The 14796-nt window shown below is 40.5% G+C and overlaps 1 protein-coding gene across 3 annotated transcripts in view; it reads right to left on the bottom strand.

The window, feature by feature from the left end:
- Positions 1 to 14796, bottom strand: part of exoc6b (exocyst complex component 6B) — a 168801-nt gene that overhangs the window by 151774 nt on the left and 2231 nt on the right. The window lies entirely within an intron of this gene.

Below are 14796 nucleotides of genomic sequence, written 5' to 3' on the forward strand. Positions count from 1 at the left end.
ATATACACCCTCTCACACATCACAAACACTCAGGACATAGGCCTATTTCATATCAGAAAGAAACATACAGTTATTAAAATACTTCACACTTTGCCAAGGTTAAAAATCATTTAGGCTCATGATTAATGCTGACATGACTGATTTCTTAGGATCCATTGTTTGACTTCCCGGGAGAAAACATTGAAGTCTGTACAAAGTTTCAGATTAGTTGAAAGATTGTTCCATGATTTGACAGATTTAAAAGAAAAGGCAGATTGAGCAAAGGCAGAGCTACGTTTAGGAATATTACAATCTCCACTTGAGACAGATCTTAAACAGGGTTTATACAGGAATCTTGAAGTTAATTCTAATACCTTTTTAATACTTTTTCAAGACCTTCTCAATATTTTTCAGTACCTCACCGCCACTTCAAGTTGTTACCATTTACATCAGTGACACTTTTAACTTAACAGTTCTAGTTTGTGATAAAGACTATAGACCACTATGATACAACAGTATTCAAAATAAGCTGGGATAATAAATAAAAGGCAAAGTTTATAATAAAAAAACAAAACATTGCTACACTCTCAAAAAACCAAAACAACAATCTTCTTTTCTTTTTTATGTACCGGTTCATCTCATCTTTGTTTTTTAATAAAATGAATAAATTCACACACTTTCACAATGTTTTTTAGGACTCAAACTCTTGGACAGCTAATTCAGAAAAAATACCTTCAAAGTTTAAGACTTTATAAAGTTGTGAAAAGACTTTTTAATACTTTTTAAGAGTCTTAATTTTCCCAAAATTGATTTATCACCTTTTAATACTTTTCAAGACCCCGCGGATACCCTGTTAAAGCTCTGGTGGAGTGCTCAGAGCAGAGTTTAACAAAGGTGTCTCTGGTCTACTACAGATGTTCACTAGCAGAAGGTTTAGAGCTACCTGGATCTTCTCAGGTCAGAAGAAGATACAAAAACAAACACATTTCATCTCAACGCTGAAGCTTCACAAAGTTTCTTGAGGATAATTCCTCCAGACGATGACCACAGGAAGTCAACAGCCACTTCTGAGATGTTGACTTTGGTCCAAATCTTTGTGTTATTTGGTTTTAGTCGACACTTCCAGATGTCTTTGGTCTACTACAGATGTTTACTAGCAGAAGGTTTAGAGGTCAGAAGAAGATACAAAAACAAACACATTTCATCTCAACACTGAAGAATTAAATTAACGATGCTAATTTCTGTTAGCCCGTCTATGGCGTTTTACATTATACGTTAGCATTAAGCTAGCGGGCTTTATGCTTAGTTGTGACACTGGCTGTGTGTTTTGAACGTTGTTTCAAACTATGTGGGTTTGATGCTTAAATATTGCTGCTTAATATATTGCTTTACTCCTCTTTTTATTTTATGTATGCCATTTTTACTGTAGGGCAGGCTAATCTTCAATTTGGAGTGACAAATAAAACCTTGAAGCAAGAAGATTTTGCCTTTTGTTTGACATTGATATACATACAGTAATTCAATAACAGTTGTAAATAAGGTTTATTTTTTAATATTTTACAGTTCAAAAGTAAGCTCACTACTGTCTGTCCCATAGAAGAACATGACAGCAGCAGCCTGTCAGTCAGCAACAGGAGGACTCTCCTTTGTATTAGAATTTGAAAAATATAAATAATCGTTTTTTTTCACCACCCCTAATATCGGATCAATATCGGTATCGGGCCGATATTGAAGGCTGCAATATCGGTATCGTATCGGAAGTGAAAAAGTGGTATAGGGACATCCCTACTATTCACCACTTTCCGTAGAACGCCGCTGGGCGTCGCCATGACACTCAATTCACCGACAAGTCGGTTTCGCACTTCTGTCTCACTTCAAGCAGAATGGAGCTAGCCTAGCAGTCTGTCTTAGAAGTGTTTTTATTATTATTACAAGTTCATAGAATGTCCTCCGGTACGACATGTGCTGTTGTTGGATGCACAAACAACTCAAGGAAAGTTAAAGATTTTATGAATGGAGCCTGTAACGACCATGAAGCCAATCGCAAGAGTTGTGGATTTCTTTCTTTATTTTTTGCTTGTCTGCATCACCTGTTTAATGCGAGGTGGAGATTACGCCGCCGCCGCATCAGCTGACTCCTCTGACTGGCGGAAAACGTTTAATTGCCTACCGGTATGTTGATTTACACAGGTTACACACCGCTACGTAGCCACGACAGTGATCACTGAGGGTGTGCGGTGTGCAGTGTGCATCAGCTGTTTAATGCGAGGTGGAGATTACGCCGCCGCCGCATCAGCTGACTCCTCTGAGTCAGTCTGACTGGCGGAAAACGTTTCCCTACCGGTATGTTGATTTAGGTACACCTCTACGGAGCCAGGACAGTGATCACTGAGGGTGTGCAGTGTGCATCAGTCCACACACTTAAAACTTTTGGACCGTTTTGAGCGCACCATCCTGGCTTGTGCTTCTTTGAATGTCGCGCTTTGACTCCCGGTCCCGTTCACTCCCGTTTACATTTTTTCCCGTCACGTCCCGATCACGTGATTCAAAATAAATTGACTCCCGAATCCCGCGGGAATCCCGATAAAATGTCAGCCTCTATTGTGGATGTCCGGTTGCTACGTTAGCCGCTAGCTGTTGCTACGTAAACAACCGACTTCCGGGGTGGTGTGACGCAATGGATCATGGGAAAATAAAGTGGTGAATATGATATTGTTTATGAGATGCAAAATGTAGGGGGTTTTGAGTAACTGAAGACCAATTGGAGGCTGCCAGACTAGTATGTCGTGAAATCGTTTAACTGTTTTATTGATTTTTGATGTTTCTGCACAATTAATCAAAAGAATATTTTGGTGGTTCAGGACGATACAGGATTATTTATAGAGACTAGATCAATGGACGTTGTGATAATGGACTCTCCTGTTCGTTGAGTGGACTTATGAACTGAGGAAGGGTAAATGCTGTTTGGGATGTTTGGGTTTGGGGTTTATTTGTTTGTTTGGTATTAGAATATTAACCTGGTGTCCAAATAAGTTCATTATTTTCTTGTAACTTCACTGAGAGGTTCAGTTAACAGGAACAGCAGTAATGACCAGGTGCAGTGACCATGTGTGTCCATCAGGGGGCGTCCTTGCATCACTCAGCGACCTGCTCCATCTACATCTACAGCTGCTGCTCCATCAGCTCAGTTCCCAGTTCAGTGGTTTGATTAAGACCAAATCAAGCAGAGCTACAGTCTACAAGTCTTCACACCGTCGTACATCGTCGTTCACACATTGTTTTCTGCTCAGCGTCCAACAGGTAAGTCCTTTAACCGATTAGTCAGTGGAGAGGAAATCCTATTACTCAATTACAACTCTCCTGATCGTCACTGAAGGAAAACTCAGTGCAGCTGCAACAGGCTGAGGCTCCTGGTTTTACTTCAGTTGGTTTAAACCACTCAACTTTTGATTGTTTTTAACAGACAGTCATCCACCATCAACAAATTCACACAGTAACTCTGCAGCTCCAGACCTATCCACTCATATACAACATAAATCACCACTTACAACACTTTATCCAATAAAACCTGCCATACTAACACTAACAGTTAAATTCCTACCAATTGTATGTTACTTTAGGTAAATGGACCAGTATTTCTTACATGTACCTTTACTGTGTCTCCAACATCATCTTTTTTGGAAAGTGACGGTATTCAGGAATCTTTACGATTAATTAATTGTGGTGTTTAATACCGCCATTAATTGTGAAAACAAGTAATTGTGACATCCCCACACCGCAGTGATGTTCAGTGCATATTTACTTGAACACTACAAGACTGAACCTACTATTATTAACAATATAGCTACATATTATACATATCATATCAGTTTAAAGGACAATTCCAGGCGAATTCAACTCGGGGTGTATTTTCATATCATTTTAGGTCTAAAAGAATGAATCTGAAGATTTTCAGTTTAATCGCTCCTGTTTTGCGGTAGTTGTGTCTGTCCCCGTGTCGCCACGGCAGCAATGAATGGGAGTGGATGTAAGTTCTGCTGTTTAGGCTGTTTCCAGCCCTCAAAGCCGCAATTTTTTTCCACAGACAGCGTCAGATGGCGACTCAAACATGCACCGAGAAGTTTATTTACTTCAAGCAAGCCGACATGTTTGTAAAACTAGATCTAATTCAAAGTCTCCCAGAGTCTCACGGAGTCTCACGCGAGACCCAGTTGCCGTGCGCGGTGTGTTCAGGTGCAGTGGGAGCTCCCGTTTGTGTCATAAACACAGGAATATCAACTCTTTACTTGCTTCAAGTAAAAAAAACTTCTCGGCGCATCTTTGAGTAGCCATCTGACGCTGTCTGTGGAAAAAAATGTACACTTGAAGCGAGTAAAGAGTTGATATTCCTGTGTTTATGACACAAGCGGTAGCTCCTACTGCACCTGAACACACCAGCACTGCAACTTCGGGCTCGCGCGAGACTCCGGGAGACTTTGAATTAGATCTAGTTTTACAAACATGTCGGCTTGCTTGAAGTAAATAAACTTCTCGGTGCATGTTTGAGTAGCCATCTGATGCTGTCTGTGGAAAAAAATTGCAGCTTTGAGGGATGTAAACAGCCTAAACAGCAGAACTTACATCCACTCCCATTCATTGCTGCCGTGGCGATGCGGGGACAGACACAACTACCGCAAAACAGGAGCGATTAAACTGAAAATCTTCAGATTCATTCTTTTAGACCTAAAATGATATGAAAATACACCCCCGAGTTGAATTCGCCTGGAATTGTCCTTTAAGTTAAGCTACTGGACAATTTGAATTTCCCTCCAGGGTATGAATAAAGTTCTTCTTCTTCAAAAGAAGCCAGAAGTAAAGGCAGCGTAGCGTCGTAAAGCAGAAGTACGTCACGCAGCGCTACGTTGTGTAGTGGTGAGTTACCAGGGAGACGACTCAGGTGTGTTAACGTGGGGTCATGTGACACGTGGAGTTACAGAGAAGAGAAGGAGCTCCAGTCTGAGAGTCAACACAACAGACCGCTGGAATAGTCATCACTGTTTTCCTGTGTTCTTCCCCTTCCAAAAACAACACACACACACACACACACACACACACAACACACACACCTGTGTATTCCTATGAACCCTCCACCAACCCCCGCCCTTCCTCCTGTTGACCAGGAAATGCCCGGCTCGTACAATGGAGGCAGGTCTGACGCCACTCGCTCTTTCTTTAGACACACAAACAGAGCCAGGCCACACAGAGAGAACACACACACACACACACACACACACAAACACACTAACACACACACACACACACACACATACACTTACAGCCCTGGACAAACACTGGCCCAACGACAAAGTCAATACGGAGATAAAGTATGAATCAGTGTGATTTGTTGCTGGGCGGAGCTTATTGATGAGATGACCATGTAGCGGCTTTTAGGGCCACATGAGAAAAAATCCTGTCATGATCATTTTTTATCATCTCAGTCGATATCGATACACATCAACTAACGATTATTCTCATTATCCATTCATTATCTGTTGATTAAATGATTAATCGATTAGTTGTTGGGTCAATAAAATGTTAAAAAATGTTGAAAAACATCAATCAGTGTTTCTCAAACCACCAGACAACGTCCTCAAATGTCTTGTTTCATCCACAAACCAAAGAGAGACTCAGTTTATTGTCATAAAGGAACAAAGAAACCAGAAATATTCACATTTAAGAAGCTGGAATCAGACTTTTTTTCTTAAAAAACTACTCAAACTGATTATTAGATTATCAAAATAGATGACGTCAATTAATTTAACAATCGATTATTGTGCGATTAACTGATTAATCGTTGCAGCTCTACTCAAATCACTATTTTTATCATATTTAAATGTTCCTTTATACTCACAAGAAGGAGTTGAAGCTATCAGAAGGTTAGTTTTGATTTAAATATATATTTTTGAACATTATGCAAATGTTTCAGATAAACTAAACAGGTGTTGCAATATAACATATAACATTAGCACGAGTGTTGGGATGAACTGGTTTTAATCTATGGCCGAGTGTCTCACTCCCACAGCGCCTGGTACCGACTGACACTAGTGGAGGTGGGTGTGTGTGTGTGTGTGTGGGGGGGGGGGGGGTTACTTAGAGGGGAGGATGGAGGGAGGAGGAAAAGTGAGTGGAGTGAATTTAATAAAAAGTAAAAGAAAAAAGTTTCGCAACAGGAGAAATGACACAAGTTCAAGAAAGCTGCTTTAAGTTATGACATCATCACTGTAAACAGCTGTGTGTGTGTGTGTGTGTGTGTGTGTGTGTGTGTGTGTGTGTGTGTGTGTGTGTGTGTGTGTGTGTGTGTGTGTGTGTGTGTGTCTGTCTTCCCGGCTGCTGACAGCTGCCTAAATAGGATCTTAACCCTCTTAAGACGAGCATAACAAACTCTGTGTGTGTGTGTCTGATGACTCAGCGGTGTGTGTGTGTGTGTGTGTGTGTGTGTGTGTGTGTGTGTGTGTGTGTGTGTGTGTGTGTGTGTGTGTGTGTGTGTGTGTGGCCTAAAAGCTTGTGGTAAGTTCCTCCCTCTCTTCTCTCACTCGTTCGACCGTTCACACACACAGTTGTGTTGAATGTCTCAGCTGCACGTCTCAACCCTCGGGACTAAACACTAAAATATGACAAGAATTATAATAAACTGACACTAAATAATATCAAACGTATCAACATTTATCACAACGGCCACACACACTACTCCAAACTGATGCTAAATGTTAAAAAAACACTATCTATTCATCATTTTCTGGACTTATTCATCATTTTCTGGACTTCCTGGAGTCTAAGCCCCTCCCCTTTTCCCTTTGCCCATATTTGGATTAGCTGGGGAGGAAGGGGGCGGAGCTACACGCTGCCAACATGGCGACGGTGCAGCAGCTCACTCTACTACAAACTACTGTCATGCATTTTTCCTACTTTCTTGAAAGAGCTCTCTATAGGACAAATCGCCTTGTTGTTTACAACTACTTCCGGGTAGAAAATCAGCATCAGAACAATAGTGACGGACGAGAGTTTCGCTATATATATCTCATTTTTCATGTTACTATATCGCCGTTTAGACTAATCTGATGTTTGTAAAGTTTATAAAACCAATGATTGGACAAACATTACTATTTACGTGTGCACATTTTTGGAATTAGTCATGGTTATCATAGATTAGCCGGGCTAACGGTTAGCCACCTGTTTAACTTTAATAACTCAGTGACTCAATAAACGCTCCATGAAAAAATATTTTCTCCAGCGGATATCGTAGTTCCAACATGACTGAGCTAACTGGAGTAGTTTCATGTCGTGTCCCACAACGGGAGGGTTTTAACAGCTGACGTCCTGGTGTTAGCTTAGCTACTGTTAGCTTAGCTACCGTTAGCTGTCCCTGTCAGCTGCAGCCACTGATGCTTTCTAGACACCGTGATTCCCCCAAACTGAATAAATCCAACACATAGCAACACAAAACACACACACAGAAATAGTAATGTTTCTTCAATCATTTCAGATTTGTCTAAACGGTGATAGGGCGTGAAAAATATGATATATAGGCTAGCTAAACTCTCGTTCATTACTATTGATCTCATTCAAATTACGTGCTGGTTTTCTACCCGGAAGTAGAATGTAAACAACAAGGCGATTAGGTCTATAGTTTGTGACTCACTAAAAAGGAAATGAATTTAATTAAGGAAATTAAAATCGATTCATGATGTACTACATTTTATGTAGTATTTACTTATGTTTATTTATTTTTTTAAGGTTCATGGCTTTCCTGTTCTGTCCGTTAGTCAAACTCTGAGATGTTTTGCTCAGTTTCAAAGTAAAATCTGTATTAAATTCATTCTGCTTGTAAGATTTGTAGTTATTACTAGTAAAGTGTGTTGGACTGACACAAGTTAACTGACTAGCAGGGCGGAGCTTAACTACTGTCGCCATGGTAACGTCTGCACTGTCCCTTTAAGATTCCAACAGGCACCGGGGGCAACCAAACCAACCGACCAATCAGGAGCAAGTTCTCTCTTTCTCTCTCTCCCTCTCTCTATAGCAGTTAGAAAAACCACATAATAAGCAAATACATAAAGCTTCCTTGTGATTAATGTGCACAGGGTGGAGCCACACACACACACACACACACACACGATAAGACACACACCCAGTGGTTGTGACACCGTTTCATGTGACCACTCCCGGTTTAACCTTAAATCACATCTGTTTGTAAAAAAAAAAACAGGTTTCTCTGATTCATCCAGACACAAATTTTCCTTTTTTTTGTCCAAAGATCTATTTTTTTTTTTTTTTTTAAACAGAAACTTTATTTAATTCACTATTAAATCCATTTAATCCACTAAATGTTCATTAGCTGAAGCTTTTATAATGTGTTTATAAGAACAAAGGCTGCGTTCACACAAACACACACACAACTTTTTCATTTTAAAGGGACAACAAGGAGTTTTGGACAGCGAAGTGCTTTCATACTACATTTACCATGAGCCTCCGCGTGCACGGTGAATTAAAATAACAAAATAACGATAGAGACAAAACGATATATTTATTGAAAATGGACCCATTAACAAGTGTGGGTAGCGTAGATTCATCCACATTAATGTGAGACTTTTTCATAACCAAATACAAACTCCTCGTTGTCCCTTTAACATGGTGTTTTCAAACAAACAATAACCACTAAATCCAGATTATCACACCTGAAAACACACACAACAGGAAGCAGACCGTCCACTCTGCGGTGGATTATCTGCACTAATAAAAAACTAAAACTAAACGAGGAACAAGCAAAGAGCTGCAGGGTTGAAAACACTTTTAATTTAATTATAACGTCACTGTGTCACTTCCACCGCCGGAGCTGGAGCTGATGAGACTGAATCAGACCAACGTCAACGTCTACAATGTTGTACATCTACAATGTACAAAGTTTGACTTTTTTTAAAGGCCCCATGGCATGAAAAATGTGATTTTGGTTATTTTTTGTGCTTGGGGAGGTCTCTGGGCCACGTATCTACTGCCCCGTGCATCAAACTGGTCATAAACGGAGAAACACACAGCACCCATTTGTAGGAACTGTCCCTTTAAGACGAGCTGATAGCACTTCCTCCTTTCTGTGATGTCACACACAAGGTAACTCCGCCCACCGTCAATTTTTATGAATGCAGCTTAGGTTTCAGGTTTTACTTGCCTGTGATTGGCCCGACCACACGCCACTCAAAAACAGTGAGCCAATCAGAGGAGAGGTTCTCATTCTCTCTTCTGATTGGCCAAATGACCTGTGCCTGCTAGAGCTCCAGAAAGAGGCAACAGAAAGGGGCAGTAGAAACCATATTAAGCAGATCACAGGTACTCAAAACCAATGATACATCTTGTTATAGGGATATCAGCAGGTAAATAAACCCAGAGAAAAGTGCACAGCATGGGCCTTTAAATAAAACGGGTCGGGTTGCGTTTCTGAAAGTCTCAGTTTTCAGACAGAGCTGCTTCCAAAAAGCTCCAGAGGCCCTGAACGCATCTGTCTGCTGCTGAGTCTGAATCTCAGTCTCAACTCAGCGCTTTGAATTAGAGCCGACAGCGTTTTATATTTATCGATTAGCTGATCACATCAAAAACAGAAAAACAGAACGAGGTGGAAACTTCCTGAGGTTGTGACGGTCACGTTCAGATACTGGTTTTTGGAGCGCGACTGTTGTTGTGACGATGATGTAACTAGTGTGTGAGGTAAATACGACACGACAGAGGAGGAAGATCTCTCACACACACACACACACACACACACACACACACACACACACACACACACACACACACACACACACACACACACACACACACACACACACACACACACACACACACACACACACACACACACACACACACACACACACACACACACACACACACACACACACACACACACACACACACACACACGTGTGCAACCTCTTGTGTTTGTGATGTACAGTAGAGTAGAGTGAGACGCTGATGGCTCCTGACAGACGGTTTGTTTTCCTCTTCTTCACACTGACACCGACTCACTGACGTCATTCAACACTGGTAATATGACTAAAAGAGTGGATAATATTATCAATATTGTGATTTTCTACATCTTCCAAATAAAGATTGATATTTGCCGTCAGTGTATCGACACAGAATATTACCATTTATACATAATAATCACTATTCTGCCATAACGCCATTAGTTTGACATGTTTTACAGTCAGATTCTTTGTTGCGATGTGTTTTTTTTTCTTTTGTTGGCTTCATCTCCTTGTTTTTCCCATCACATATACATTTATATCACAACATTAATGTCTAATGTTTGTTTTTGTTGTCTGTCCGTCATGTGTACACACTAGTTTTTTTTAGTCAAAGCCAAAATGTATTTAAAAAAGATATTGAACACTTTAACTTAGTAAGAAAAATAAACAAGTTTAAAAAATAATATAAATACTATACTATACTATGAAGTACAACAGAGTATTAGGGCCACATTGACAAATAAAAAAAATCACAGAACTTCGAGAATAAAGTGGTAAATTTACGACTTTATTCTCGTAATGTTATGACTTTTTTCTCGTAGAAAATGTACGACTTTACTCTCATAAAGTTACGACTTTATTCTCGTAATGTTATGACTTTTTTCTCGTAGGAAAGTTACAACTTTATTCACGTAAATTTAAGACTTTATTCTCGTAATGTTATGACTTTTTTCTTGTAGAAAATGTACGACTTTACTCTCGTAAAGTTACGACTTTATTCTCGTAATGTTATGACTTTTTCTCGTAGGAAATGTACAACTTTATTCTCGTAAATTTACGACTTTATTCTCGTAATGTTATGACTTTTTTCTCATAGAAAATGTACGACTTTACTCTCGTAAAGTTACGACTTTATTCTCGTAAAGTTACGACTTTATTCTCGTAATGTTATGACTTTTTTCTCGTAGGAAAGTTACAACTTTATTCACGTAAATTTAAGACTTTATTCTCATAATGTTATGACTTTTTTTCTCGTAGAAAATGTACGACATTACTCTCGTAAAGTTACGACTTTATTCTCGTAATGTTATGACTTTTTTCTCGTAGGAAAGTTACAACTTTATTCACGTAAATTTAAGACTTTATTCTCGTAATGTTATGACTTTTTTCTTGTAGAAAATGTACGACTCTACTCTCGTAAAGTTACGACTTTATTCTCGTAATGTTATGACTTTTTTCTCGTAGGAAAGTTACAACTTTATTCACGTAAATTTAAGACTTTATTCTCGTAATGTTATGACTTTTTCTCGTAGGAAATGTACGACTTTATTCTCATAAATGTACGACTTTATTCTCTAAGTCTGTGTTTTGTTTTGTTTTTTCTCAATGTGGCCCTAATACTCCGTCGTAATGAAGTAATTTAACTATACAATAATTAAAAAATTGAATTGAAAGTACTTTATTAATCCCAGAGAAGGGAAATCAAATACATACTATATAACAATATTATCACTTTAAACTGATTTTTTTTTTTTTTTATCCAATTAGATGAAGTCTATCAGGGTGACAACAGAAAAAACCCAAACAAAACTGAAATCATCTTGATCAACAGTCATCTGACACATGGAGGGAAAGAAAAACGAGCTGTATCGTCAATAAAACTGAATTTCTGACTCTACAGAAGTCCTATTTCTTCTCAGGTCGGTTCGACCTCGACGACTTGGAACATGAGGACGCAGCTCGGCACTTCCTGTCTTCAGGTGAGCGTCTGTCTGAACCTGAGGGAGTCGACCCAGCGATCCGTCCGTCCCCCGCTGCTGCCTGTCAGGGAGGAATGCTGCAGCCGGCCTCGACCTGCACGCTGCTGCTGCTGCTGCTGCTCGACAACACGCACAAACACGACGCAACAACACACACACGCCCTCAGCCCGACGCCTCAGATCCACTCTGTTTAAACAGGAGGGAAACTTTTCTACGTACTACGACTTTAATCTCCTCTGATACACTCTGTATGTTCTGTCTCCAACTGGTTTCAACCATGAAGCTGCATCATTTCTGCATTTTCATGTCTTTTATTCGTCACCTCCCCTTTATGGTGCTGACAACACACAACACATGGGACACATGACCTTGGCTGTATTGAGATTTCAGTTATATTGTGATTAATTGTACAGCATTGTGTTTCTGTCTGAAAAACTGGACTTTAATAACTTATCGATTATCAGAAGCACGTCTCTTTTCATGGACTGATCAAACTATTTCAGACATTTGAGAAGGAAAATCCTTTAAAAACATATTTTTTCTTTGGTAAAGAGACAGTTTTCTTCCTTTTGATGGTTTGTTATTAATAAATATTAGACTTCTATAGCAGAAAACGCTGACTAATATCCAACTACCACCTCCTGCTATGAATAACAACTTAGTGAGTTCTGCGATTTCAATTATATTGGGATTAATTGAGCAGCACTGATGACACAAGTGTTTCTGTTGTGAAAAACGTGACTAAATAACTGATCAGTGATCAAAGACTAGGGATGTGCACGGTTACCCGGGTACTCGAGTACTCGAGTAGCAATCTGCTACTCGGGTATGAATTTATTACTCGGGTACCCGAGGATTAAAAAAAACGGCACGTCAGAGCGCAATCTAGTGTCGGATCAGACTACATTATCATGCCCTGGTTCGGCTTTTTGTAGTGTTAAACAGTTTCGGATCAAGCAACGTGATTTTCTGCTGTGTAAAAGCGTTTTTGGATCGAGCCTCGGACTTTCAAACCTTTTACAATAATTCTCCCTCCCTCCCTCGGCGACGTACGCCGTCGGGAGGGAGACGACAGGTCTCAAGTCTGGTAGAAAATATACTTTCACTTTACAAACACTCTGAAACCTTCCCTGTTATTTCCTGAAACGATGCGAGGCAGAGAGGACCGAAGGCACCAACATGTGTAGTGTGGACTAATAAATAAGCACCGCTAATGATTTAAAAAAGAAAAGAAAAAAAAAGTTTTCTCCTCCGTGGCAGCCGCGGCATAAATGCGCTGCACTCAGCGCTGCACTCAGCGCTCAGAGCGCATGCAGCGCATTTATTCCCCGGCATAAAGATGCACATCTGCCTCGTGTGTGCATCTTAAACTCCAGTCTCTACTCTTATTATCCACCTGACATTGTGTGTGGCGACGCTGTGTGTCAGTAATGCGGACTGTCTGACGGACAGAGCGCATTTATGCACCGGCTGCGCTCTGTCCGTCAGACATGACGTCATTTTATTTTTTATTACAGTACTCGATTACCCGATTAGTACCAGCTTCGGTTACTCGATTAGTAAATTAGTCGAAATGCCCATCCCTATCAAAGACGTCTCTGTTCATCGACTGATCACTTGGTGAACGTATTGTTTCAGGTCTAGATGCAGCCAATCACAAACTCAACAAACTATTTCAGACATTTAAGAAGGAAAATGAATGAATAAATCCATTAAAAACATATTTTCTCTTTGGAAAAAGAGACAGTTTGTTCCTTTGTTGATTCGTTATTGATTAATACTAGACGTCTATAGTAGAAAACACAGACTACCACCTCCTGATATGAGCAATAACTTAGTAAGTTCTAGTTTCCAGGTCTGACTTTATTAAATCAGACTTAGTTGATCCAGAATTAAAATAGCAGCAGATTTACTTGACTCACTCTTGTATCCTTCGTCTTCTTCTCATTTAAAAAGAAAGAAAAGAAAGAAACACAACCTCCCACTGGGCTGAATACAGGTGAGACTGTAACTGACAGCTCCAAACATAGACCATGCTGTTATATATAAAGTGTGTGTGTGTGTGTTGAAGTGGAAACACTGAGGCAAAGCTGGAAGACATGAAACATCCTCACACAGCAGGAAAAATAAAAATAATAATGAATCAGTCAGCAGACACACACAGACACACACACACACTCTGAGAGGAGGAGAATGTGTCGGCCCGAGGTGTCGCACTACGAGTTGTCAAGTCATATGGCGGCTGGATGTTCAGACACACACACACGCACGATAACCTCCCATCATGCACAGCAGCAGCAACTGGCCTAAATAACAGGCTGAGAGACGAGAGGCCTTCCTGTGAGGAGGAGGAGAGACACACACACACACACACACACACACAGACACACACACACACACCTTTGATAAACCTTCAATAGCTCCAGTTCCTCTGCTGCGTTTTCCTGCTCATTCATTGGGCCGTTTCCTCTCTGGACAATCGGTTCAAACAGCCGCCGGCCCCAAGGACGGGACGCCGCGTCTGTCTGAGACGTCTGGATGAGACCAAGCGTCTGTCTGAGGTCCACACACACACACACACACAGACTCATTGATGAAGAGGAGGACAGACGGACGGATAGACGGACGGACAGGGGTCAATGAAGAGAGATACAGATCGTCCTCCTCGCTCACGGGATGTGAAACCACCGAGCCAGCGCTGACGTCCACAAACGGACAGCAGGAAAAGTCCTTCAGAGCTTTTTCCACCTAATTATTGAGCAACATCAACAACAACAACAACCGAAAGCGTGACAAACTTCAACCAGTGTGTGTGTGGCTGTGCTGTCCTCGATGGAAACATGAGACTTGAGCTGACGTCATGGCAGCAGCAGAGGGACATCGCCAGTAAAACTAAATAATAATAATAACCAAAAAAAAGGAAAAAGAGAATGAGAGTGAGTGTTGCCTCGGAAGAAAATGTGAAGGAGAACTCGGACGACTGTGAAAAGACGCGACACAAGACACTGAGAGACACTACACACAAAGAAATGATGGGTTGTTTTTTCAACCCAGCTGC

Source organism: Trachurus japonicus, chromosome 18 (assembly GCF_045865225.1).
Source record: "Trachurus japonicus isolate A0001 chromosome 18, Traja_1.0".
Lineage (NCBI taxonomy): Eukaryota > Metazoa > Chordata > Actinopteri > Carangiformes > Carangidae > Trachurus > Trachurus japonicus.